The sequence below is a fragment of the Zingiber officinale genome, chromosome 6A, assembly GCF_018446385.1.
Source record: "Zingiber officinale cultivar Zhangliang chromosome 6A, Zo_v1.1, whole genome shotgun sequence".
Classification (NCBI taxonomy): domain Eukaryota; kingdom Viridiplantae; phylum Streptophyta; class Magnoliopsida; order Zingiberales; family Zingiberaceae; genus Zingiber; species Zingiber officinale.
The window spans coordinates 91098478-91122899 of record NC_055997.1 but is presented as its reverse complement, the minus strand read 5'-3'; the positions used below and the strand labels follow the sequence as shown (position 1 = coordinate 91122899).

At 42.8% G+C, this 24422-nt stretch overlaps 1 pseudogene; it reads left to right on the top strand.

The window, feature by feature from the left end:
- Positions 1–7482: 7482 nt before the first annotated feature.
- On the top strand, positions 7483–23186 carry LOC121995030 (annotated as a pseudogene).
- The last annotated feature ends 1236 nt before the right edge of the window (positions 23187–24422 follow it).

The following is a 24422-nucleotide window of genomic DNA, read 5'->3' as shown; positions in this document are numbered from 1 at the left end:
CGACGGTTAGTTATTCCTTGTCTTTACTATCTGTCGTATGATCTTTATCTTTTCCCAGTACGTAAGAGCACCTGCAATGCAGGTGTTACTGGGGTGTTATAACACCTCTTTGTTATTCAAAGCATTGCAAAGGGGTGTTATAACACCCCTTTGCTTGAATGCATTCAAGACTTTGAACGCGTTCAAGCAAAGGTGGGGTGGGCCAGCACTGGCCCACCCCATATTTATTTGTTTTAATTTTATTTATTAAAAATTTATAAATTTTAAAATTTAAAATTGAGATAGGTAAAATATAAAATTTATAATTTAAATTTAAAAAATACTAAAATTATTTTTTTAAGTAAGATTAATAATAATAATAATAATAAAAATTTAAATTTTTAAACATATTATTTATTATGATATATTTTAAGATGATTGAGTGGGATGTGGGAACCATAAAAAATGAGTGTTAATGTTAAAAGGAATGTGGGTGAAAAAGATATGTTGTTATAACGGTGATGTGGCAGTGGACCCCATACTTTTTGATGAGGTGGTGGGTGTTATAACGATGAAGCATTGTGGATGCTCTAATGGGTTGTAGTCAGTGTTTCGATGACCCATTTACTCAAAAAGACGCGTCCGTTTGACTTCTCTTTATCAAGCGGTAGGGTTTACAAGCGCCTCTCTTCATATAATTAGGTGATTAACATAACTGACTCTTCCATTCCACATTGCCTTGCCCTTAGTCCACATTATAGCTCTTTCATGATCATGTCTATCTTTAGCAGGAAGACGAAACCCACTATGGGTGGGGTTAAATCATCTGCATCAGTAGACTTGTCGGATTCCCGGTTTGTATTATTCAATTTTATTGTATGTTATATATATCTTTGTTTCCTTGGAATCACAAATTTTTTACAATATTCGAAATAGGTATCTCAGTTTAGCCATGGAACATCATGTAGTTTGTGGATATATTAAGATTCTCACATAACAACGGAACCAGGCAAGGAAAGAGTTAGAAGCTGCCCTTTTTCGAGAGAAAATGAACCAAACTGAACTTGTGAAGCTACGACAACGACTGTTCCAAGTCAATGGGGTATTAGACGAGGGTACAAATCAAAAGAATGAGTGAAATATCGCTTTTCGTGCAACTTAGCCTCATATCTCCATAGTGATGCTGCCTTTATATGAGAGAAAATGAATAAAACTGTATTTGTCCAAGTGCGATGATAACTATGTCTATATAATGTATCACTAGTGAAACTATAAAGTAAATGATTTATGGAGTAGTGTTTGTATTAACTTTTTTAGCTTAAGATAATGTTTGTCTTATGTTATTATTATACCCAACTATAGTCGGCAAGACTTCTTCGTTTACGCTGAACAAGAGTTGTAGTCCCTCAATCTCAATTTTGCATTTAGATCACATAGATGAGCTTTACGTTTTATCTATTTGCTTATAATTATGAACAAACTGCTTCATGTGGTAGCAGCTACAGCAACACATTGTTGCATTAGAATCTAGGTGATCGAAGATGGTACCAAGTGTAGAAACTAATAAACAGTAACTGCTACATTATATAGGAGTTAATATGGATTAGCCGCTACTCATTTGTGGGCAAACTCACGACACTTAGAACCCACATCGTGTAGCAGTTATAGCAGATTAGTTTCTACAACTTGTAGCACATTGTAGCATTGGCATCTAGTTGTCGGACGATGCTACCACGTGGAGTAGCTTCTAAAGAGTAGGTCATACACTGTGTAGCATTTACTACGGCACAGCTACCACATCGTGTAGCAGTTACTGTGGATTAATTGCTTGATCGTGAAGGAGCTACTCCAGATTTGTGAGCTCCCATAACATGTAGCAGTTATTGGTCCAATTGCAACTAAGAAGCCCCCCTGTCAATTAAAGATTATACGGTCAATAATAAATTGTAATAAAATAGATTCATGCTGACTTATCGATTATTTATATATAACCAACGACATATGTTCCATAGAACGGTTACATCCATAGAATGACCACTCATATTTGTCATTTATGAGAGGTGTGACAAGTCATACTTGTCATAAACCCTGCCATTTTCGAGAGAAATCAATAACCTGCTTTTTCAGACGACCAGCTGTGGATGCGTGAGTATAGCTACTCCAACAGGGGCCATTCAGCGCCGTTGTTTTCCTATATAACAAAGGTAGCCAGGCTCATTGCTTGACATCCACAGATAAAATGAGTAGCTTATAAATGAGAATGGCGCCATTTTCCTCAAACCACCTTCACCATTTATTTCATGGCATCTAGTCAACATCTTCAAGTGAGTATTTCTCTTGATGCGGGATTGAGAAAGTGCCCAAGTTGCCTTCCACGATCTAGTGTAAGCTCCCATAATCCTAAGGGAATTCCGTTAATGCGAACACCATTCTATGGCCTGGATCAATATACGTGCCTGGGTTTAGTCTGCTCAGGGAGTGGTCTAAATGTTGTACACTTTTCCATGTGTGTAAAGCTCGGTCATTCGCTGAGGAATCGTCATGGAGTAACAAATAGACTCTGGGCTCGACGATCTTCTCCCCACCCCGAGCAAGTGACGTGAGGGACATTTAATCTTTCCTTCAGCCGACGACCTCAATCGCCGGTGCCCTAGCCTCTGCCCTGACGCCAGCGACGCCGGCCTTCTCCACACCGACGCCTCCGCCAGCCACCGAGAGTCCTCCGACCCTCGCCGACTCTTGACCCGAGCACCACCGCAGGCTTTGTCTTCTTTTCTCGGAGTCGCCCTCTGCACGGAAGAGGCAAGCGCTAGTTGAGCCTTTGCCGATCTCCTCTATGTCGGCCTCCTCCACTGTGCTGTGCCCTAGATCGCTGGAATTCAGAGGTTTGAGTAGGTTTTCAGTTGGGAGCAGCAACCCTAGCCTTGGTGTGTTCGTCCGTGCCCTAATTCCACTGTTGTGTCTTCCTTAAGCCACCTCCTACAGTGAAGTCTCGGCAGAGGAGGCAACAGGCAGTCACCTTCTAGTGGCGGACAGCCCAATTCGGCCACAAGTCTTGATCCAGCAGCAACAAGGTAAGGATTTGGTGATTCTAGGTAGCTGTCAGTGGAAGTTTTTATAAGGTTGTAAGCTTTGCGTAACAATTGTGAGGTTTGCTTGTTTTTGTTTACAGCAGCAAAACAACCATTCTCCGGTAGGAACTATCTGGTTGTGAGTTTGAGGTAAGATTTAGGGTTTTGGACTTTGTTGTAGATGTTTGCTAGTTGTGTTGGCATTATATGTTAATTTGGAATCGTGTGTAGGTTTCAATTGAAACCGAATAGTAGAATGGTTAAGGTTAAGGAAATTAACTCTAGTTAACTTGAGTTATATTTGATTAGGGTTTTACTCTAATTTTAGGATTAGAGATTGTATTTAGCTATTTATGAGAAGTGTAGTTAAATAAAAAGATTTATTGTTTGACACAGGACTGTGACGCGAGACGAGTATCTCGGAGTCGGACTGGACCTTTCTATTTTATCGGAGGCGGGTACTTTTGACTTATTGTCTTTGATATGCTTAGTAATGGAATTAACATGTTTCATTAATTATGTTTCTTATCTATTCCGGTTAATCACTACCCAAATCTTGGTACATGGTTGATTGATTTATTTGTTTTGCATCCCATGTATACTTTACCTGTCTATACATGCATATAGGGGTAGTGATATGCCATGCTTGACCATGTTCAGGACCTAGGTTTTATACCTTCTGTATACCTTTGGATTGTTTTGGATTCGTTGACCTATGATGCATTTTTATATATATGTGGATTAGGTCAGGATATTCTTGTGGTTAGTGCCATGCACCATTTGCATGATTGCATGCTGTGCGATAGTTCGCTCCATTATTGTTGAGCACATCGCCAGTTACATGTATCTGCACACACCACCACTCATGGGTTAGTGGTTGATTCAGGCTGAGTGTGTTGCAGTAGGGACTCTGTTAGGCACCGTTGGTCCGCTCATGGGTAGTGTGACACAACGTGTTATCCGGCAGGGATTCCTCCCCATCTTTGAGTACCGGGAGATGAGAGCATTGCGCTCCCCCATTTATGATTTGGGGTAGGAGGATAGGTGTACTCCGACAGCATCCCGTCCACTCGGTCACTCATCAGGAGTAGTGACGACAGAGTGCACGGTTGTCACAGCCCTACCCACTCGGCCTCACTTTTGTATGAGATGATCGACTGGCATCAGGGGTGACCAGGACGCATCATTGGCATCATATGCATGATGCATTTATTGCTTGTGTTTGTGCTTGCTGCATTTATATGCTGCATATTGTTTGGATACCTATGTTTGACATGCATACAGGATTCCTATACCACTCGGACTGTTTGTCCTTATACTCAGGTCCTGGTTAGTACAGTTTCTCTCCTGTTTACTTCAGATGCATATTTTTATCTTTCTTTTATCAGGAGACTCTACGTGATTAGTGCTAGGTGTTATTTCTTTACTTTTCATATCAATTGTACCTGCTGAGTGTTGGACTCACCCCGCCTCCATTGTTGATATTTTCAGGTTGATGCTGTCAGGAGAGAGTTCCAGTTGCTGGTCCCTGCAGACCTCGAGGATGTGATTGGTTTTCGTTTGGTTCCCTTTTCTGTTCTAGACTGTTTGAACTTGTTATGTTCTGGATTTATTTACTTATGGACATGGTATAGATTTTATTATATCAATGGATTTGGATTTGGTTTTTATTCTACTACATGCCTGCCTGGACGGCAGAAGAGGTGAGTTCGTCGGTTTTGAGCTTTACGAGTGTAGTTGAGTAGGGTGGTTTTTGAATCAGAGTATTACTACTTTGTTTGATCATATATAACTGCGTGGTGATGTTTTATTTTGTTGTTATTATTCCAGCCGCCTGTGGCTGAGGTATTCGTGAGATGTAGAAAAGTTTCAGATTGTCCACCGTACAGGGGAGATGCTGCCGAAATTTTCTCGGATAGGGACTCCTCTGGGGCGTGACAATTTAGTGGTATCAGAGCACAGTTTTACGATATTTTGTTTTCGCATTCTGGATGTTTGGGATAACCTGATACCAATTTATTTACTTGGTATCAGAGCGCCAAGTTTGGCATTACTTGTTGGATTTTTGTATTTTTAGATTTTCTTGATTTATCTGATACCAATTTATTTGGTATCAGAGCGGGTTATGATACCTGCTTTTGGTGTTCTGGAGATTTATCGGATACCGGTAGTTGGTATTCTGGATATTTGGGTTAGCCGGGTTTGCGAGTCAAACTAGGCATTTTCAGATTTTCGATATGGTTATGTTTCGGAATTTCCGTTTCGGATTTATTTGGATTTCCGGCGATATTCTCGTTCGGAATTTTGAGGTCAAATTGGGGACTCAGCAAATAGGTATGTTTTTATTTTATGATTTTTATACTTGTAGTAATATCTGTAATTTAATTTAACAGATATGAGACGATCTACACGTATTGCTGCGAGACGTGGTGCGGACGACCACGTGGGAGGACCACGGGATCTCTGGATATACCAGAGATGCCCACTGTTGATGAGCCTGTCAGTCAGGGACAGACTCAGGATGCGGCGGGAGCGTTGGGCTCTCAAATCCCGATAGCTCCTATAGAGATACCTATTTTGGCCACACCGACGGTATCCACGCCTACCCTGTTTACCGTACCATCAGGGGTACCATTGGTGTACCCGACATCTGCTCCAGCGCAGCCTACAGCGTATTCAGTACCACCTCCACATGGACCTACAGTGTACCCGACACCAGTGACACCTGTACCCCCAGTGCCTACAGTAGCAGCAGCTGCTCCACATCCAGTATCTTTTCCTACCATACCTCCAGCTGCCACCACTTTTGTTCCCCAGGCAGTACCACCGACGACTTATGCTCCTATTTATACAGTAGCACCGGGAGTTCCTCCTCCGGTTTATTCCGCGGTACCACCTGTAGTATCAGCTCCAGTGTTTCCGCCAGCTCCTGTAGCCGTCCCGACACAGCTCACTGATATTGTCGCTGCACGAGCTAGGATTCCAGCATTGGCTGAGTCGATGAAGACTCATTTCACTCTTTTCCGCGGAGATCTCGATCCGAGTATGGCTCTGTCATGGATAGAGACTATGGAGCAGACTTTCTTCTATATGGCTTGCTCCGAGTGGGGGGAAGCAGAGCTGGCTGCCTATCATTTACGGGATGAAGCTAATGCCTGGTGGATTACTCAGCGTTCTATTATTGGTGAGCGCAATGTCACGTGGGCTAGGTTCAGAGAGGCCTTTGAGAGTCGCTTCTTTCCATTGTCTTATCAGATGGCTCGCCGACAGGATTTTATGAGTCTGAGGCAGAATAATCGCTCAGTGACCGAGTATAATACTGAATTCCTCCGGTTGGCTCAGTTTTGTCCAGAGTTAGTTGCGGAGGACAGAACTCGCATGATGCAGTTTATACAGGGATTGGATGGTTATCTGCATGTACAGCTTGCCGGATTAGGGATTACATCTTACTCTGATGCATTGAATCGAGCTTTGATGATAGAGTTAGCTCGGCAGACCGCATATCCGGACAGGAAAAGAAAGCATACGGGTCAGACATCAGGGCAGGTCCAGCAGACACAGGCGACAGGACAGCCTCAGAGTAGTCGCAGACGGTCAGGTCAGGGTACTTCTGGGGCGTCTCGTAGGCTTCAGAAATCAGGGCGGTCTTCTACAGGACGTTCCCGGTTTTCTCAGCAGAACCGGCAACCACCTTCTAGTGATACACATTGTTTCAGATGTGGATCCAGAGATCACCTCGCCTCAGCTTGCACTCTAGGACAGTCAGTTTGCTATTATTGTAAACTGCCTGGACACCAGAGCCGAGAGTGTCAGCTGAAGGCTCAGCACACAGTTGCAGGAGGGTCAGGTCAGAGGGGACAGTCTAGTCAGTCAGGGGCATATCGAGGGCAGAAAGCTCAGTCTTCACAGCGTCAGCAGGGAACAGCTCCCTCAGCAGCAACATTTGGCATGCTTGGACAGGAGTACTCCAGTGCTTCGGTAGCACCCCAGAGTTTTGTTCCAGGACCTTATTATCCGACTCAGGGGCAGTACCAGACTCAGTCCCAGCCAGCTGCACAGTATCAGTCACCATCCTCTCAGTCTTATCTGGCACATAGTCCAGCAGCGCCTCAGTGGCAGGCTTCTGCCCAGCCGCAGCAGCCGCTGGCAGTGGCGTGTTCATGCGATTACCAGGGAGGATGCGCAGCGAGCCGACGGATCCGTTTTTCGCGGTATGATTTCCATTTATTCATTTTCCGCTGATATATTGATTGATACTGGTAGCTCACACTCTTTTATATCTCGTACATTTATGCGAGAGATTGGTAGATTACCCACTTGCAGACCCCAGCGATTGACTGTCTCTCTACCGTCAGGTGATACTTTAGATGTCACCCAGGAGATCAGAGGTTGCCCATTAGACTTTGGCAACATGATACTTACGGTAGATCTTCTAGTATTGGAGATGGTCGAGTTTGATGTCATACTTGGCATGGATTGGCTGTCAGTATATCATGCTACCGTTGATTGCCAGACGAGGGTGGTCACCTTCCGGCCTCCGAACCAACCCTCGTGAAGTTTCACTGGCATCAGAGATGACGGCATCTCGATTATTTCGGCGATTCAGGCGCAGAAGCTGCTGTCTCACGGCTGTCATGGTTTTCTGTTATCGTTGATCAGTACTGAGGACAGGAGAAGTTCGCAACTCTCCGATGTTCCTGTAGTCCGGGAGTACCCAGATGTATTTCCAGAGGAGCTGCCAGGTTTGCCTCCCAGAAGGCAAGTGGAGTTCGCTATTGAGCTGATTCCGGGAACCTCACCGACATCGAAAGCTCCGTATCGTATGGCACCAAAAGAGTTGAACGAGCTGAAGGTTCAACTCCAGGAGCTTTTAGACAGGGGATTTATTCGCCCTAGTGTTTCACCATGGGGTTCTCCAGTTCTGTTTGTCAAGAAAAAGGATGGTACTATGAGGTTGTGTATTGACTACAGGCAACTGAATACAGTGACCATCAGAAATAAATATCCATTACCACGGATCGAGGATTTGTTTGATCAACTCAGAGGTACATCAGTGTATTCTAAGATTGATCTGCGATCCGGATATCATCAACTGAGAGTCAGAGACTCAGATATTCAGAAGACAGCTTTCCGTACCAGATACGGTCATTATGAGTTTTTGGTAATGCCATTTGGGCTTACCAATGCTCCAGCGGTGTTTATGGATTTGATGAACCGCATCTTTCTAGAGTATCTGGATCAGTTTGTTATCGTTTTTATTGATGACATATTGGTCTACTCTCGTTCCGAGGAGGAGCATGCACAGCATCTTCACACAGTCTTGGAGATTCTTCGACGACATCAGCTGTACGCGAAGTTCAGCAAGTGTGCATTCTGGCTATCCTCAGTTGGTTTTCTGGGACACGTGGTTTCTAGCAGAGGTATTTCAGTTGATCCTCAGAAGATCGAGGCTGTCACCGGTTGGGAGCAGCTGAAGTCAGTTCAGGAGATCCGCAGTTTTCTAGGATTGGCCGGATATTACCGACATTTTGTCGAGGGATTCTCGCGTATTGCTATGCCGTTGACACGTCTTACCAGGAAAGGCGTGAAGTTTACATGGTCCGAGGATTGCGAGACCAGCTTTCAGGAGCTGAAGCGGAGATTAGTGTCAGCTCCAGTTTTGATTTTACCTTCTGGAGAGGACGGATTTGTACTTTACACCGATGCATCTCTTCAGGGTTTGGGCGCTGTTCTGATGCAGCACGGCAGAGTAGTCTCTTATGCTTCTCGTTAGCTGAAAGAGCATGAGAAGAACTACCCAGTTCATGACCTGGAGTTAGCTGCCATCATCTTTGCTTTGAAGCTATGGCGACATCATTTATACGGTATCACATTTGAGATTCTCACTGATCATAAGAGTCTCAAATACATTTTCACTCAGAAGGAGCTTAATCTCCGACAGAGGAGATGGATGGAGTTCCTGAAGGACTACGATTGTACCATTAGCTACCACCCGGGAAAAGCTAATGTGGTTGCCGATGCGCTCAGCAGGAAGTCCAGAGGGACTTTAGCTTGCCACCGGATTTCGGTTACGGATTTGATTCAGAGTTTTTCTGAGTTAGACCTGGAGGAGCAGGGACCGACAGAGCAGGGTATTCTGGTTACCATGGTTGCTCAGTCGTCGATCAGGACTAGGATCCGAGAGGCCCAGGCTGGTGATCAGCATTTGCAGTTCATTAGCAGTCAGATAGCTTCCGGGCAGCAGACCGAGTTCACACGAGACGAGGAGGGTGTTATATACTTCCGAGGCAGATTATGCGTACCTCAGTCTCATCCGGTCTTACAGGAGCTACTTCAGGAGGCACACCGTTCTCAATTTGCGATCCATCCAGGCGGGACCCGTATGTATTGAGACTTGAGGCGTTCCTACTGGTGGAACGACATGAAGAAAGACATCGCAGATTTCGTAGCTAGATGTCTTGTCTGTCAGCAGGTGAAGGCTGAACACCAGAGACCTGCAGGATTACTTCAGCGGATTCCTATTCCTGAGTGGAAGTGGGATCACATTACCATGGACTTTATGGTAGGATTGCCGAGGACACGATGAGGCCATGACGTGATTTGGGTAATCGTTGATCGATTAACCAAATCCGCGCACTTTTTAGCGATTCGGAGGACTGATTCCCTGGATCGATTGGCAGATCTATATTGCCGGGAGATCATCAGGCTACATGGTGTTCCGTTGAGTATTATTTCGGATAGAGATCCACGGTTTACGTCTCGGTTCTGGCAGAGTCTGCAGCAGGCCTTGGGCACACAGCTCCGTTTCAGTACAGCCTTCCATCCACAGACAGATGGACAGTCAGAGCGGACCATTCAGACGTTAGAGGACCTGCTGAGGTCATGTGTTATGGATTTTGGAGGCAGTTGGGAGGACCATCTGCCGTTGGTAGAGTTTGCCTACAACAACAGCTTTCATTCGACTATCCAGATGGCACCGTTTGAGGCGTTGTATGGTAGACCTTGTCGGACACCTGTCCTATGGGATGAGGTTGGAGAGGTTCAGTTGTTGGGACCTCATAGAGTTCAGCAGGATGCAGAGTTGGTCCGTACTATCAGACGGAGGATGTCAGAGGCGCAGAACCGCTAGAAGAGTTATGCTGATCGGAGACGCAGACCACTAGAGTTCTCTGTTGGCGACCATGTATTTCTGCGAGTTTCACCCACGAAAGGGGTGAAGAGATTTGGCCTCAGAGGTAAGCTAGCTCCGCGGTACATTGGTCCTTTCGAGATCTTGGAGAGGATCGGAGCTGTAGCTTACCGATTGGCACTACCACCGTCCCTGTCAGGCGTTCACGATGTATTTCACGTATCGATGCTGAGGAGATACGTGGCCGATCCGACGCATGTGCTGGCAGATATTTCAGTTCCAGTTCAGCCTGACATTACATATGAGGAGGTTCCGGTACGGATTCTCGACCGGAAAGAGCGTCAGTTGCGGAACAAGACTATCCGGCTGGTTAAAGTCGGATGGCAGCATCACTCGGACGAGGAGGCTACTTGGGAGCTCGAGGACACTATCCGAGCTCGATATCCCCATCTTTTCACTAGAGGTATGTGATTTATTTACCGTTAAGCATTTATACTCTATAGCTGTTGTTAGTACTTGCTGATGGTAGATAATGAAATTTGGGGACCAAATTTTTATTATTGGGGGAGAATGTAAAATACCGAAAATAGGCGAATATTAATAAGGGAATTTTCTGGAATTTTTGGAAATTTTTCGGGAATTTTTCAGAGCTCATATGGACGAGTTAACGGGGACAAGAACGGGGTCCGGAAAAGCCTATTTAGGCTACCCGATTTAAGCGAGGAAAAGATTATATTTATATATCCTTTTTCCTTTTTATTTCTTTATTTCTTTTCCTTTGCTTTTGTCGCCGAACCCGAGCCGTCCCCCGCACCCCTTCCTTCTTCTCCCCGACGCCGCCGCGCGCCTTCTCCTTCGGTGCCCTAACCGCCGGCCACGGCGGTTCCTCCCTTTATCTTCTCCTCTTCTCGGTGAAAGCCGAGCCTTTCCTTCAGCCGACGACCTCAATCACCGGTGCCCTAGTCTCTGCCCCGACGCCAGCGACGCCGGCCTTCTCCACACCGACGCCTCCGCCAGCCACCGAGAGTCCTCCGACCCTCGCCGACTCTTGACCCGAGCACCACCGCAGGCTTTGTCTTCTTTTCTCGGAGTCGCCCTCTGCACGGAAGAGGCAAGCGCTAGTTGAGCCTTTGCCGATCTCCTCTATGTCGGCCTCCTCCACTGTGCTGTGCCCTAGATCGCTGGAATTCAGAGGTTTGAGTAGGTTGTCAGTTGGGAGCAGCAACCCTAGCCTTGGTGTGTTCGTCCATGCCCTAATTCCACTGTTGTGTCTTCCTTAGGCCACCTCCTACAGTGAAGTCTCGGCAGAGGAGGCAACAGGCAGTCACCTTCTAGTGGCGGACAGCCCAATTCGGCCACAAGTCTTGATCCAGCAGCAACAAGGTAAGGATTTGGTGATTCTAGGTAGCTGTCAGTGGAAGTTTTTATAAGGTTGTAAGCTTTGCGTAACAATTGTGAGGTTTGCTTGTTTTTGTTTACAGCAGCAAAACAACCATTCTCCGGTTGTGAGTTTGAGGTAAGATTTAGGGTTTTGGACTTTGTTGTAGATGTTTGCTAGTTGTGTTGGCATTATATGTTAATTTGGAATCGTGTGTAGGTTTCAATTGAAACCGAATAGTAGAATGGTTAAGGTTAAGGAAATTAACTCTAGTTAACTTGAGTTATATTTGATTAGGGTTTTACTCTAATTTTAGGATTAGAGATTGTATTTAGCTATTTATGAGAAGTGTAGCTAAATAAAAAGATTTATTGTTTGACACAGGACTGTGACGCGAGACGAGTATCTCGGAGTCGGACTGGACCTTTCTATTTTATCGGAGGCGGGTACTTTTGACTTATTGTCTTTGATATGCTTAGTAATGGAATTAACATGTTTCATTAATTATGTTTCTTATCTATTCCGGTTAATCACTACCCAAATCTTGGTACATGGTTGATTGATTTATTTGTTTTGCATCCCATGTATACTTTACCTGTCTATACATGCATATAGGGGTAGTGATATGCCATGCTTGACCATGTTCAGGACCTAGGTTTTATACCTTCTGTATACCTTTGGATTGTTTTGGATTCGTTGACCTATGATGCATTTTTATATATATGTGGATTAGGTCAGGATATTCTTGTGGTTAGTGTCATGCACCATTTGCATGATTGCACGCTGTGCGATAGTCCGCTCCATTATTGTTGAGCACATCGCCAGTTAGATGTATCTGCACACACCACCACTCATGGGTTAGTTGTCGATTCAGGCTGAGTGTGTTGCAGCAGGGACTCTGTTAGGCACCGTTGGTCCGCTCATGGGTAGTGTGACACAACGTGTTATCCGGCAGGGATTCCTCCCCGTCTTTGAGTACCGGGAGATGAGAGCATTGCGCTCCCCCATTTATGATTTGGGGTAGGAGGATAGGTGTACTTCGACAGCATCCCGTCCACTCGGTCACTCATCAGGAGTAGTGACGACAGAGTGCACGGTTGTCACAGCCCTACCCACTCGGCCTCACTTTTGTATGAGATGATCGACTGGCGTCAGGGGTGACCAGGACGCATCATTGGCATCATATGCATGATGCATTTATTGCTTGTGTTTGTGCTTGCTGCATTTATATGCTGCATATTGTTTGGATACCTATGTTTGACATGCATACAGGATTCCTATACCACTCGGACTGTTTGTCCTTATACTCAGGTCCTGGTTAGTACAGTTTCTCTCCTGTTTACTTCAGATGCATATTTTTATCTTTCTTTTATCAGGAGACTGTACGCATGATTAGTGCTAGGTGTTATTTCTTTACTTTGCATATCAATTGTACCTGCTGAGTGTTGGACTCACCCCGCCTCCATTGTTGATATTTTCAGGTTGATGCTGTCAGGAGAGAGTTCCAGTTGCTGGTCCCTGCAGACCTCGAGGATGTGATTGGTTTTCGTTTGGTTCCCTTTTCTGTTCTAGACTGTTTGAACTTGTTATGTTCTGGATTTATTTACTTATGGACATGGTATAGATTTTATTATATCGATGGATTTGGATTTGGTTTTTATTCTACTACATGCCTGCCTGGACGGCAGAAGAGGTGAGTTCGTCGGTTTTGAGCTTTACGAGTGTAGTTGAGTAGGGTGGTTTTCGAATCAGAGTATTACTACTTTGTTTGATCATATATAACTGCGTGGTGATGTTTTATTTTGTTGTTATTATTCCAGCCGCCTGTGGCTGAGGTATTCGTGAGATGTAGAAAAGTTTCAAATTGTCCACCGTACAGGGGAGATGCTGCCGAAATTTTCTCGGACAGGGACTCCTCTGGGGCGTGACACGTTCACTATGTAATATCTGTCAAACTGACAATAAATCTATTAATCCAATTGTAATTTTTAGCTATGTTGTGATATGTTTATGCAAAAATAAAATCGGATTCATTAATCAATATCATACTCACGATGGCACCACTTAATCAATATCATACTCACGAACAAGGATCAAGTGACATTTGGTCCTAAATTTTAACAGCTACAACATTATAGCTGCTACACCAATGTAGCAACGGTTGGGGACGGAGAATTGTAATTGTAATTAAAATATTTAATGGTGTAGCAGTTATGGGTCAACATCAACACATGATGTCATGTTGTATCATGTCATTTATCTATAACTGTTACAACACAGCTTGCGGCATTAATCAAGACATCTCAGATATTTAATAGGTTAATAGCGTATAATCCGTATAAATCGGATGTGATGCAAGACATCTCTTAGAAGAATATACTACAATGTGTAGCAGCTAATATGAAGTTATTGCTACACGATGTGGCAACTCTCGAATCTGTGGTTTTTTAGAAAACTTGTTGCAGCTAATCAGTAGTAACTGCTACACTGTTTCTACTCTTGATAAACTGCTACATAGACGCACCGCTAGTGCGCCCTAATGTGATTGATGAAGATCCGGGTTAAGTTGATGGTGTAGCAGTTATTTATCCGTAGCTACCACAACACAGGCGAAACGCATTATGCAAGACATCGTCGATCATTAATATAATAATTTTTTTTAACAGTGTAGCAGCTTCTCAATAGTAGAAAATGCACATACCATGTTTTTATCCGTAAACAAAGAAAGCCTTGGAGATTATAGTTGGGGTTGATGTAATCAAATTAATTAGATTATTATTTATTAATTTGATAAATAAAGATAATAACTAAACACAAACAAGATTTTATTATTTCGTAAAGGTAATTTAAACTTTCAGGATTTGGCCTGTTAATACAAGGGAGGTAACAGCTGGGTGTTGATCATTGAATGCTTCAAAATGTCTTATTACATCAAGTCTCCTTACAGAGGTTTAACGTACAGCGCCAACTACACCAATTAACATTTGTTTTTCCATATATTAAACAAAGAAATCATTTATATTCAAGACCTGAAATAATATAGTAGGATAAGATAGGAAATAAAACTAATATTGGAATGACTTACCAAATAACTGCTCTACGTTGTAGCAGTTTACTAGTCAATTAGCTACTACACGTTGTAGCAGCATAATTTCCACATATCTGTTCCACTTTGTAGCAGGTTAGGGTCCTAATAGCTTTAATAGCATCTCGTGTTTAGGCTGTGTACATTGTAGCATAAATACAGATATAGTGTCCCTAGAATGACCATTCATAGCAGGCATCACCCTTAGAATGGCCACTCAGATCAGTCATCACCCATATGACTACACATAGATGTCATAAATCATCACCCGTGACTAGTTGTCTTATATATTGCTTTGTCAGAATGATATGTGTGGGCTCGTGACTACACCTGATTTCCCTATATAATAGAGGGTCGCCACGTTATTTCACAAAGGACAACTAGTAGCAGATTCATCGATTGCCCACATTTTCTCGCTACCACCTTCGTCATTCCTTTCATGTCATCCTCTATAAATCTTGAAGTTTATCAAGCTCCTAAATCAGGAAAGCCATAGCGGTCAAGTAGCATTTGACAATCTAAAGTTCGGTTCCATACTCGTAAACGTATTTCCCTAATGCGAACACCATTGTCCAGTTCCCATCTACATACGAGATGATGGTCGGCTGCTCATGCAAAGGTCTCACTTCTACCTTAAATCATGTGTCCGTGACAAAGTGCTTCTTCATCGCCCTGAGGATTCCTCTTGGGGTACCCATAGGATTCTCTCCTCGTCGAACTTGGACCATCCTCCACCAAGTGACATGAGAGACATGGAAAATAACAACATGGTGTATTATGTTCAGAATACTGAGTAAGTTTATCAAGGTTGATCGTTCATGGATATTACTGTGGATGCAACTCGACCAATACATGTAGTGACATAATGGTGAAAAAAATATGAGTGGTCCTAGGCCTTCTAACCACTGTGTTCATATTAAACTTATGATGTAATCGATGTGTCATTTTATTCACAACATTGCCAATAAAGGTAAAAATCAGACAAAATTATAGCTGCTACACTGTGTTGTCTTACAAATAAGTAGTTGCTACATTATCTAAGAACTACTGCCAACTAGCTGTTGTGATTATTCAGTTTTAGGAATCATGTTCTCGAAGCTCACAACTGTGGAGTAGCTGCTATAATGGAAATAAGTTAATTCGCACTAACTGCTACACGTTGTCTTAGCACACATATCGAGATCAACTGCTACAATGTGTAGCAGGTGATCCGCATTATCGGCTACACGATATGCCAGCTCACGTGTCTGTGTGGTTTCTTCGCAAATGTGTAGCAGCTAATTTGTAGTAATTGCTACACATTGTAGCATCTACTATTGAGAAGCTGAATAGCTGATATACATTGTATCTGCATCTGACAACTACCTAGTACCTACTGTAAGGTGTTGCATTAACTGCTACAACATGTTGCAGCTTGCAGATTATACGTTATCTCATAACACATATATAAGCTTAGTGTAGATGATCTAAATAAAAAACTGAGATAAACAGACTGTCTAACATCTGATTGCGCATAAGTGAAGACAGACTTGGAGACTATAGTTGGATTTGATATACATGAATAGAATTGTATTTTATTATAATTTACAATACAACGTACACGACCACGAAATTCCATGATTTCCAACAAATGGATGGTCGCTTTAATTGTTGTTCTGGTGCCTCGAGGATGGACCTGATTGTTCCTCCCACCCCAAGTAGGGCCATGTGGCTGAATAACACGCTGGACAAAGATGAGACTCATGCTCCATCAGACTACGTTTATTAGACTTACCTTCACAGGTCTGTGAAAGAGAGCCTATCTCCGACTTAGCTCGGTTTAATTCAGATTGCAAGGACTTAATTTGACCTGATTGCTGCTCCAATTCTTGTTGTTGTTGCGATATTAGTCGATCATCTGCTTGGATCTTCTTTGTGAGGATGGTGATCGCTGAAGTATGCTTCAATCCTAGATCATTCAGTTCAGCGGTCCTTTGCCCTAAGTCAAAATAGGCTTTTTCCCTTAAGGTGACCTCGACCCGAATCTGGGAATGAGCAGCAGAGAGACGCGACTCAAGGTCACCCTAATGTGAGCGATGAAGCTCCAGAGCTTGCATCGCGTTTGCTAGGGTTCTCTCTTTCCTGGATAATAGTTGAGGGCAAGCTTGTTGAAAATCTGAATTCATACCTCTTGACTATAAGGTGCAGGATAAGATGGAGACAGAGAAGGTGCAGGAGAAGATGGACAAAGAAATTGTGTAGTGATACCGATCAAATGTAGCACACTACAAGTTATAGCAGCTACCTACACATTTAATCACTACACGCTGTAGCAGATAACTGTCCATATAGCTGCTACAATGTGTAGCAGCTACAAGGTGTAGCAGCTACATGATAAGTGATCATACTAGTAGCGTCATTTTGCTATAAAATATTGCCCCTAAACTTTTTGTGTGCGCCTGTACAAAAATTGGGTAACAATTGATTTTTAAATTTATTTTTCCTACTGTCTTACACCAAGTGTGCTTTGCTGCTACACGTGCTAGTGGCTACTGCGACAAATAACTGCCACAAGCTGTAGCAACTAAATGTCGATGTTGCTGCTTTGGGAAGTAGCATACAGGGAATGTTAGCTGCTCCAACGATGTAGCAGTCATTGCTTAGACATTTACCTTATTACTATATGCTGTAGAAGTTAGGTAGCAATTGCTGTTAGACCTTCCCTCTTTTTTTTTGTTGGTCACCTCGCAATTAGAGCGGTATAGTCTTAGACTATTTACCCCATTGACAAAGCTTGCGTGGAAATATGACATCTACTAACATGTACTAAGTTCGGGAGTAGGGACCATTGCTTCGCCTCGGAACCTCACTGCGACGTCTGGTTTTCATCTTTGAATCTTCGTCTGGTGTAAGTTAATTTGACTCTTCACTTTGTAATTAGGGTTTGAACGGTTAGTGTTCAGATGATTTTGAGTCTCCTTATAGATTATCCAACTTAACTCTATGAGCAGATAAATATTTCCTCTATCTCATATTTTATCCTAATTAGTCGTCATCATTGATTGAAATTGATACCTTTAATTAGAGCTAAATATGTCATTCTCTAGCAATGGGGGACACCTATGATGCTAAGCAGCTATACACTCCCCAAGTTGTCGAAGATCGAACACCCCGGATTGGTATGGAATTTCCCTCATTGGAGGAGGCCTTTTCGTTCTATAATCAATATGCACGTGAAGCTGGATTTAGTGCAAGATTAGGCAACAACAAGAAAAATAAGAGGACAAATGAAATTGGATGGAAATAATTTGTATGCTTTAAAGAAGGACATATTGATGATAAATGGAAAAAAGAAGCACAAGTTGATAATGTAAAAGAAAGGGCACATGGGGAAGTAAGGACTGGATGTAGGGCAAAACTTTCACTTGTTAAAGAACAGACCGACCCAAATTGGGTTGTCACAAAATTCATGGAAAGTCATAATCATCCACTCTCAACTCCTTCGGAGGTGCATTCGCTTCGCTCACATCGCCATTTATCTGAAGCTAAGAAAGTATTAACGCAGCAGTTTTCAGAGGCTAATGTGCCAACTTGTCAACAAGTCTGATTGTTGGAGATAGAATCCGGAGGCCCTGAGCATATCGGTTGCACACAACGGAATATTAGACACTTTGAGAGGGGGCTAAGGGATGAATTAAAGGGAATTGACGCTGAAACACTCATTGAGTTTTTTGCAACGGAGAAAGAGAAGAATTTCGCCTTTTTCTATAATTATGAGACTGATTCAATAGAAAGATTCATTAGGTGTTTTTGGACGGATCATGTATCGAGGAGGGCATACAACGTCTTTGGTGATGCAGTTATTTTTGATACCACATATAACACCAACAAATATGGGTTGATTTTTGCACCCTTTGTAGGAGTTAATCATCATCATCAGAGCATTGTATTTGCCTGTTGTCACACCCCAGGGGAGTCACTGTCCGAAGAAATTTCGACAGCATCTCCCCTGTACGGCGGACAATCTGAAACTTTCTACATCACCATATACCTCAGCCACATGCGGCTGGAATAATAACAATAATAAACAAACAATAACACAGACATCCACACAGTTTATATCAATTTCAGCCTCTGCTGACACAACCACGCAGTTAATAATTTAACAAACTGTAATAGTGATAATATGCCTCAAAAACAACCTTACACAACTACACCCATAAAGCTCAAAACATATTCCTACTCCACTACACTCATAAAGCTCAAATCCGACGATAAGATCAACTTACCTCTTCTACCGTCCAGGCAGGCATGTAGTAAAACAAATCCGAATAAAAAATTATCCACAAGTAAAACAATCCATACAAGATCCAAAGTATCCAAAATAGAACAAGTCTAAACATAATCTAACAAAGAAGAATCCAAAGACCAACAAGCGTCATGGTGGACTACAGGGGACTAGCGACTGGAACTCTCTCCGGACAGCATCATCCTGAAAATAATAACGGAGGAGGGTGTGAGTCCAACACTCAGCGGGTATCAACTGATATGCATAATAAAGAAAATAACAGGCAGCACTAATCATGCGTACAGTCTCATGATACAAGAAGGATAAATGTAACTGAAACAAAACAGGAGAAAACTGTACTAACCAGGACCAAGGTATAAGTACAACAGGTTGTCAGACCGAGAGTGTCATAAATCCTGTATGCATGTCAATCATATGCATCCATATAAATGCAGCAAGTAAATGCAGCAAACACAAGCAATAAATGCATCATGCATATGATGCAAATGTCATGGTCACCCCTGACGCCAGTCAGCCATCTCACACACAATGGAGAGTCCGAGTGGGTAGGGCTGTGACAACCGTGCACTCTGACATCACTACCCCTGATGAGTGACCGAGTGGACGGGATGCTGTCGGAGTACGCCTATCCTCCTACCCCAAATCATAAGTGGGGGAGCGCAATGCTCTCATCTCCCAGTACACGATGACGGGGAGGTATCTCTATCGGTTACCACGCTGCGTCACACTACCCATGAGCGGACCAACGAAGCCAAATAGAGTCCAACCGCCTGCCGGCTACCATGCTACTACACTAAACCAGCGGAGCCAAACAGAGCAGAACTGTCTGCCGGCTACCACGCTGAGTTACCAGACCAACGGAGCTAAATAGCAGAACTGTCACACACCTGTCTGATCTACCACTAACCCATAAGTGGTGGTGTGTACGGATACATGTAACTGGCGATGTACTCGACAATAATGGAGCAGACTATCGCACAGCATGAAATCATGCGAATGGTGCATGATACTAAGCATGGCAAAATACTGAGCAGCATAGCAATAATCCATATACATATAAAATGTGTACCATCGGGAAGTGAATCAAATCAAAGTATATAGATCAGATAAGGTATCAAAAACCCTAGGTCCTGAACATGATAAATAACATGGTTGTGTCACTACCTCTATAAATAGGCATAATCAGATATATACTAACATGATGTGCATAAAAACAAACAAACAAGCATGCAATAGATCGGATAGTGATCAACCGAAGCAAATGAAAAATATAATCATTGCTATATGTTAAAAACATTATTATGCATATCAAAAGACATAAGTCAAAGTACCCGCCTCCAATAAGAAAGGTCCAATACAGTCCAATCTGACGTCAAGATACTCGTCTCGCGTCAAAGTCCTGTGATATCAAATATACGTTTTTATTTAGCTACAATTCTAATAAATAGCTAAATAAAAATCTCTAACCCTGAATTAGGGCAAAACTCTAATTAACACATGAACATAAACCTAATTCACACTTAGTCAATTTGTATCCCTTCTACACTGGCATGCTACAATTATCCAACCTACATGAATCAGCAAAAATCACAAATCCATATTTAAAATTTACTACTTAACGATCAATGCACCCATATACATAAACACAACTCCAATCCCTACCAAATCTGATATCAACCACGTCTTACCTAAATCGGTGTCAATCGCTTCCTCTTTGGCGATTCTTGTATCTGACCAGTAGCACTCTACTGTTGCACGCGATCCGGGAAACCCACTGCCGAAGTTGTGCAGTAAGAAACAATTGACCTCCAAGCCATATACTCAAATTAACTCTTATATAGATCAATCTTACCCAAAGCTGAAATGGTTGCTGCGATGGATGAAGAAAGAACTCGGCAGTGGAAATCTAGGGCTCGGCAGAACCTGATGGCCGGCGTAAGTCGGAGGCGCACTGTGGGTTGCAGCGAGAAGGAATCTAGGGCACAGTGGCCGGCTGCCGACGCTAGGAAATAACAAGGACAGCAACCAAAAATGGTCGCCGGAGAGATCAAACCGTAGCCGTCGGCTTTAAGCTAGGGCACAGTGTCGACTTGGCAATTTCACCGTGAGAGCTCGGGTGGCGTCGTCGGGCAGAGACGGGAAGGAAGGAGGACGGCGCTAAAGCAAAGAGTAGGGCCCTGCTCGGCTGTGCTCGCGCGTCGCCGGTGCTTGAGACAGGGAGGAAGAAGGGAGGCAGCGTCGCCACACAAGAGGAGAATCGGCTCGTGGCTCGCTAGGGCACAAGGAAGGTCGCTCGGCCACGGAGAGGGAGAAAAGAAATGCCGACTTCTCTTGGTCTCGGGCTTATGCACGAATGGGAGAGGAGGAACCGCCATGGGCGGTTAGGGCAACCGTCGGGCGCCGGTTAGGAGGAGGAGACAACATCGAAGGGTTTAGGGCACGGTACGGGCTCACGGGAGGGAAAAAGAAAAGGAATAAAGAAAAGAAGAAAAAGAAATAAAAAGGAAAAGAAAACTTTTCCTCGTTAAAATGGGGTAGTCTAAACAGGCTCTCCCGGGCCCCGTTTTTATCCCCGTTAACTCGTCCATACGACCTCCGAAAAATTCTCGAAAAATTTCCAAAAATTTCGGAAAATTCCCTTATTATTATCCATCATTTTTTAGTATTTTACACCTATGCCTTTCTAAGTGATGAGAAAACTGAGTCGTTTGTTTGGTTGTTTATGAAGTTCATAGAAGTCATGCCTAAAGGTCCACCAACTGTGATCATTACCGATCAGGATCCAGCTTTGACGAAGGTAATTGCCCAAGTTTTACCACGCACAATGCATCGATATTGTTTGTGGCACATTCTCATTAAATTTCTAGATAAATTACCCCCTTTGACCTTTCGTAACTACTATCAAACCATAAAGGATGTAATTGTTAACTCCTCAACCCCTGACGAATTTGATAGGTCATGGGAAGAAGTTATCAGGTCTTCTTCCTTGGAGAAAAATGAATGGTTAACATTGATGTATGAGTTACGACAAAGGTGGGTCCCATTATTCTTTCGCCATGTTTTTTCCGCTGGAATGTCAAGTAGTCAGCGATCTGAAAGCTGACATTCATTTTTCAAGAAGTATGTATCACATAAGAACTCATTGATGGATTTTATCATGTGGTTTAATAGAGCATTGCGACACGAAAGACACAATGAGTTAGTTACTGACCATATTGATATGGTCGAGCAGCTAAAGGTTAAAACAAACTGGCTTATGGAATCTCAAATGGTACACTAAAAAGAAATGGTTGGATTTTCAAAGTGAAATGAGTGTAAGTCAAGGTTATATTGTGCAACAAGCATCTATAGTTCGTGATATAATGGGTTACAATGTCATGAATTTTCAGAGTGGTTCATCTGCAAAACCAAGGGTCCTCACGCATGAAAAATATGCAGACTACATCTCATGTAGTTGTAGTAAATTTGACTTCGAGAGCATTCCATGTAGGCATATGCTAGCTTTTTGCTGTATTGACCAAGTGTTTCTACTGCCTGATAAGTACATACTCAACAGGTGGACAAGAAATGCCAAGGCTGGGGCAATCTATGATTTTGGGGAGCAAATTTCCATCGGCAGCCCAGATGCTAAATTGATGGCAAGACACTCGAGGTTGTCCTATAAAGCTTCAGTAGTCATCGATATTGCATCTTTGACTGTTGAAGTGACCAACTTATTGGATGACCAATTAGATTGTATATACAGTAAAATTCAAGAGCTGAACATCAGCAGAAAAATGGACAACCTAAGTGAAAGGAGGAAAGGCATTGATGGGGGTCCCTCTATTGTTGATCCTTCGTTAGTAAGGGCAAAGGGTTGTGGAAAACGATTGAAATCTTCAAAAAAAACGTCAACCTTAAAATCTAGGCTATGTCGTAGATGCGGTCACCGAGGTGTCTCACACGACAAGCGCAACTGTCCAGTATTGTAGCAGGGGTATGCCTCCATTAATTATCTCCTTAGAGCATAAGTTAATAGCTAAGCATATCAATGATTATCATCCCTTAGCAATATCGTTAATGACTAAACGATTGCCAGATCAACTGCTACGGAGAAGGATAATACCAACGATGACGAATCCTATGAAGAAGAATTGGCATCTATAGCTGGTACGTTCATGTGTTTTAGGCCCTATATAACTAAATCTGGACAAAGGGTTGCTTATAATTATTCCACTATGTTTGTAGGTTCTAACACCTTGCCCTTTGCGGTATGAGGATTGGTTTGCCAAACTAGCGGTGAGCGGTTATGAATTATATTACATCTGTTTCCATCTGTTATGAACCATGACGCTATTATTCCAATAAGAATATGAGATGTATCACATTTAACTAAATTTGATTATTATAAAATCATTTCTCCATAAAACTACCTTTCATCACCATCCCTCTTTATTTGATAACTCAAATAATGATTTGTTAACTTCCAAAATAAAGTAATTTCAAATAATATAATTGAGCATGGATTTATATATAGAGATAAAGGTTTGTTTGCTGATTCAGAAGTAGATGGAACACTTTGTAGCCTATCACGTCCCCGAAGTTGCTACTTCAATGTGTAGCAGCTATTCCGCACTAACTGATACATCATCTAGCCGCCCATAATCAGTTGCACATGGTACTCAGATTACCACGCTATTAAATTTATATACCTAAATATTGATTAATTAATAAACAATGTAGCAGCTAATAAGAAGTAACTGCTACACGGTGTAGCAGCTACTCTTAGGAAGCTGCTACATCATTAGGCAACTCTATATACACTAATGTAGCGTTTGCTTGTGACATTGGATTACTTAGGGATTAGTTGTATTCGCGAATCCATTGGTGGCGTTTTGCCACAATAGGGGAGGAGGTTGATGTTGTAGCAGTTCGGGGCCAGAAACTTCTACAACATAATACTACATGTTGTAGCAGCTATCGATCCAAAGCTGCTACAAAATAGAGAGAGGCATTCGGCTCCACATCTCAGTTAATTGATAGAACAATATTGTCGATTTATGGTACATTAATCTCTCAATGGCCAATAAAATGACCACTCATAGCACTAGCAGCAATAACCCATACGACATGTCATAACTGTCATAAATCATAACCCGTGATTGAAACTATAAAGCTGCTTGGTTAGAGGGGCAACTATGGGCTCGTGACTACAACCATTCTCATATTTAATAATATTGTGACATTGATCTCCTATATAATGGAGGGTGACACTGTTCCTGATAGTCAACAAGGAAAATGCGTAGCCTAATCCTTGAAGGCACACATTTTACCACCACCACCTTCGTCATTTCTTTCATGTCATCCTCTCTATATTATGAAGTGTGAAGCCCCTCTTCTGTGTTGGCCCTGGGACGGGTTGCCGGGTCTGGTGGCGGTGAACGTAAGCACCTTTTGCCACCATGAAGACATGAAGTATATCAAGCTCCCAAATTTTGAAAGGTAAAGCGGTC